Genomic DNA, 5251 nt, shown 5'->3' with positions numbered 1-5251 from the left:
CCACTTCCTGGAACAGCATGGTTCACACCAAGATTCCCCTCCTGAGTGTCGGGGACACAGTGTGAGTTCCCCATCAGGTTAGGGAGTGAATTTTAATGTTAAGCAGAGGGCAAGACCTTTGGGGATCTCTCAGAATTCAGAAATGCCGAAAAAGACCCACTGAGGCTAATCGTCACCTCCCATAGCACCGACTCAAGTTAATATTAAAAAATGAGCCAGCATTCTCTGCTTTTGTGTTCCCAAGTGTCAGAAATGATGTTATAGCACATTGCATTGTCATGATTTGGGAGGGTTGGGTGGCCTGTGGTGCTTCAGAACCAGGGAAGGAGGAAGATTCTCGTCAAGGGAGAGCTGAGGGAATGAACACTAGACCCAGATCCCCGAGACCTGTGGACAAGGCGCTAGACACTGGGGGTGCCAATGCTGTCCTGGGCCTCGAATTTTCTTAGCCCTCTGTTTGGCACCAAAGCCCATGGGAACCAAAGATCTTTCTGCTCCCTCCAAACAGGTTATGTAACATGGCAAGGACATCAACATGGTCTACTCCTAATGGTCTATATGTGACAGTTTCGGCCTCAGTCTATAAGGCTGCCTCCGCAAGGGAGCCTGGGGAGCCCGTCCGCTGAGCTGTGTTGGCTTACTTCTATGTAGCACAGTGGTTCCCTCCCTCTTGTGTGCTGGGCCAGTGCTGCCCTCGTCAGTGAGGTATTGAGGAGGGGTAAGAGAGGTGAGTTCCTACCCTTCCTTTGCCCTCTGCCTATACATCCTCTAGGAGATTTGAAGTTTTTAAGTATTGTCCTTCTGATAATACACAGGGTTCATCTATCAGTGTGAGGATAACTGAACAGGAGCCCAAGTGACAACAGTTAGTATTATGCAGACAACTGGGATACTAAAGGAGAGGAAGATACAGGTCAGAGTAGAAGATTTGGGGGCGATCAGAAAAAAATGTATTGAATTATGTAGGATAACCCTAGATACTGTAAAAATATAAACTCTTGAGTTTTAATGTCTTAACACAACAGACATTTATTTCTATCTCTGGAACAGTTTGCAGGCATTCTTGAGTAATGGACAGCTTGCTACAGCGTGGCCATCGAGATACTTGGGTCACTCCCTTTCGTGGTCCAGCTGCCCTAGGGCCTTGGGGAAAGGGTCCCTATAGAGAAGACACCCCTAGTTCTTCAGTGCTTCATCTTAGAAGTGACACACATCGTTGTCACTTGCATTCCTGTCCCGGTTCTTTGTTGATGCATAACAATCACCCCAAACTTAGTGGCTTACAACAATGACATTTGTTTTGCTCATGAATTTGCAGTTTGGACAGGGATTGGTGGGGACAGCTTATTTCTCTTCCATTTGGTGTCTCCTGGCATGGCTCGAAGTCTGAGGACTAGAGTCTGTTGGCCAACTCACCTCCTTCTGCCATAGGCTGGTGTCTGCTGGTACATCAGCTGTGGCTATGGCCAGAACATCTACGCTTGGACTTTCCATGTGGCTGTGGGGTCGTGGTGTGTGGGGCCACACAGCATGGTGGCTGGGTTCCAAGGGTGAGTGTCCTAAGAGGACTGGGCAGAAGCTGTGTCACCTTTTATGATTTGGCCTGATAAACTTCACAAGCTCACCCAGATGAAAGGGAGAGAACATAGAGCTCATTGCTTGGTGCAGGAGGACAATGTCACATTATGAGACTGTGTGAAATGAGACCTATTGGCGTGGATGACTTTAGATAATATGACCCATCAGAATTCTATTGGTGAGGAATAGTCGAATGAAGCCATCTAGATGCAAGACCAGCTTAGATAATATAGCCCTTGGGCAGCCACTTGAAAGGGACAAGGATGGCAGGAAAACCCATATTCTGGGTGTAGCTAGGAACCTCTGCCACATGCAATAAGGAGCTTTTTCATTTCATGAATGGGCCCATTGTAATGCTTCACTGGTCAAATGGAGACATCTGCAAAGACACTTTGTAGGGTGTTGGCAGAGAAAACAGCATCCTGCTGTGAGCACTTGAGGTTCTGCTTAATGGGAAAGTGTGACCATGTGGTGCCCAGATGGCATTCTGACACTCTCCACCTTTAACACATTCTGGTAGAACCCCCGGGCTAGCCAGACTTTAGGCTCGGCTGGGTGGCTGCAGAAATGTGGTAAGACTGGACGTTTGTCACAGGCTCTGTCTTCACCAGCTATTCTGTCTGCACAGCCTCTGGCCCCTTCATTCACAGAGCTTCTCTGATTTCCCATGGAAGTCAGGCATTGCAGTGAGGAAAGTGAGCCTCTAGAACATCCATTCATCCATTTAACCAATGAATTTAATAAGCACCTACAACATGCCAGGCACCGTTCCGAGCCCTGTAGAAACACTGGGCATGAGGCTGACGGAGGGCTGGGTTGCCCACTGCTGGACTGGTGCTCGGCGTCAGCTGCGGTCCAGCATGAGCTTGCTGTGCTGTAGGAAAACAAGGTGGGTGGGTAGCAACGAGTCTAGTGACTTCCATAGCATACTGGTGGCTGCGTCTATTAACCTAATTAAACCGCCTAACTGGCAAACGACATGCTCCCCCTGTCAGACATGTAAATCGATGATGAAAGATGAAATGATAGGGATATCCTTACTTTACACTTATCCGGGGGTAATTAATTATAACAGTCTGGAATGGCATTTGTGCTTTGGAATATGGAGGCAGCTGAAGAAATTATGTATGTACTATTGAACTAATTTGCATTTAATTGTAATCGGCATTCATTTAGGGCCTGGCAGCAGAGCTGCACTGTGTGTCAGCCAGACACTTCAGCGGATCATGAAGTTACCCTATGAGTGCTTCAGGGACGCTGACTGCATTTGTAACAAGTGGCATTTTGGCATACAAGAAGCGTCTTTTCCTCAGAAAAGAGACAAACCATGAAAGAAATGTCAAAATTGGGAATGGAGAAAATCACTGGGTGCCTTTGGAAACGCTTCTCCCCACCTACTTTTGAAAAAAAAAAAATCCCAGACCCTTTTTTCTTCTCCCTTTCAGTTGTAGCAGTAGAACTAAAGAGTGTTTTTTCGAAATTGGCAGAGAATGAGTGGTATTTAACAAAGAACACATCAAATGTGGGACAACTTCACAGGAAGAGCTTAACAGAAAGAATAAAGAAAACAGAGGCCAAACCCTTGCTGATTTTGATGCCTGTCAGAAGAGAAGACTTCATTGGTCATTGAAGATTAATCCTTGTTTTCTTAGGGAGTTGGAAGCTCCTGTACTGGATGTGCCTCATTTGAGTATAACATGTAGCCATAAAATCAAAAGACTTACAAAATATTCATAAGCAGGGCTTATGAATTCCATGGCGTGCTGTCCCTTTCAAAGTACTTATCTTTGGTGGCTTGAGACTTAAGCTGACTATGTCATCACTCAAAACATGCTTGGAATTCTTCTTCAGAGACTAAAGCACATTCTTTTGAATATTTTAGATTTAAAATAATTTAGAGTCAAATCTGGGAACTAAGATAGATGTGCAAGCTGAGTCTAATCTAATCTAAGTTGTGTGCGTGCGTGCGTGTGTGTGTGTGTGTGTGATATCATGAAAGAGGTGTGCCACATACAATGAGAATGGTTTTCTTATATGGATTTTAAGCCGGCTCTGGAGGCATTTCTTGAAGAGTGCTACTCAACTTGTTTGAAAGATAGTGGCATTGCTGGAAGCTGTCTGTGGTCTAACGTCTCCCATGCTTATTTGGCCATGAGATCCTTCCTTTACATATCTTTATTAACAGCCCGTGTAACCACTGTTCCTCAAAATGTCCTTTGGGAAATGGTTAGCTAGAGCAATCACAAAGAAAAGGACATGCAGGAACTCAGAAAGGTAGTAGAAACTTCTGGTAAGACAAGGTAAATTGACCTCATGTATCTTTTCCCTCTCCCAATATGCCAGCAAAAGAATAAGAAAAAAGAAAGATATAAACTCTCAAGGGCAGTAGAAGACAACAGTGAGCAGAGCATCCTAATAAATTCCTGGGAAATGCAAAGCCCATGGAGATGACAATGATTTAGGAAAGTGAAGGGAGCTGAAACCTAGCAGGAGGAGTTACTGTAGAGAGGGGAGCTGATTTACCCACATCACCCAGGGAAGCTCAGAATTGGGAGGCACAAGGTATTGCTTTAAAACATAGTTGGTTAGATGAGATGCTGTTATGGAGTGAATGTTTGGACCCCCCACCCCACCACCACCACCACCACCAAATTCCTATGTTGAAACCTGAACCCTTAAACAATGGTTATTAGGAGGTAGGGCCTTTGGGGAGGTAATTATAAGGATCAGATGAGATCATGAGTGTGGGGCCTTCATAGATGGGATTAGTGCCCTTATAGGAGTCACCAGAGAGTTTGCCTTCCATCTCTGTTCTCCACCATGTGAGGCTATGCGAAGCCAGCAGTCTGCAACCTGGACGAGGTCCTCACCAGAACCCAGCCACCTGGGCACCCTGATCTTGGATGTCCAACCTCCTAAACTGTGAGAAACAAATTTCTGTTATTAGCCGTCTCATGTATGGTATTCTATTTTAGCGGCTTAAGCTGACTTAGACAGGTGCTATAATATGGAAGCCAATAGCAATTCTACATGAAGAAATTTTGGGTCCCTGGGTACATTTCCTTTTCTTGTGTCCTCTTTCATCAAGAACTAGAAGTGCATTCTTTTGGGGGGCAGTTGAACCCAAGAGGCTCTGAATTCCAAGACATCAGACAAAGATATAGAGGGTGGGGAATAGAGGAGGACACACATGAAAACAAGAATATTAAACTAAATGTATTTATAATGAATAATGGGCTCAATATCCCTTTCCCCCACCCCCACCCTGCTTCCATAGTACTGATAGCCAAGCTAATGCCCCCAAATCAGGACGTCAGATGATAGAAGATTCTTCTATGGAAGAATTTGGACACCCCAGAGAAATGCATGTATTGACATTTAGTGATTCGTCCCTTAAAAAGGCTGAATTGCCATTTCATCATCTTAGAGTAAAGCCCACTATTTTGTTCTGTTCATTGTCACTCATGCCCAGTGAGTCCCCATCAGGCTCTTAATATCTCACCTTTAAATCTGAATAACTGCTAAGGCTTAGTAAGTATTTAAGGAAAAACTCCATTATGAAAGACAGAACCAAAACCCAAAACAAAAAACCAACCAAACAATACAAAACAAACCAGGAACAGTGACACTGAAGAAAACAGATAATTCAGGCAACAGAAGAAAATGTAAAAAA

Source organism: Phoca vitulina, unplaced genomic scaffold, assembly GCF_004348235.1.
Source record: "Phoca vitulina isolate PV1807 unplaced genomic scaffold, GSC_HSeal_1.0 scaffold86, whole genome shotgun sequence".
Taxonomy (NCBI): domain Eukaryota; kingdom Metazoa; phylum Chordata; class Mammalia; order Carnivora; family Phocidae; genus Phoca; species Phoca vitulina.
This window is presented reverse-complemented; position numbering follows the sequence as displayed.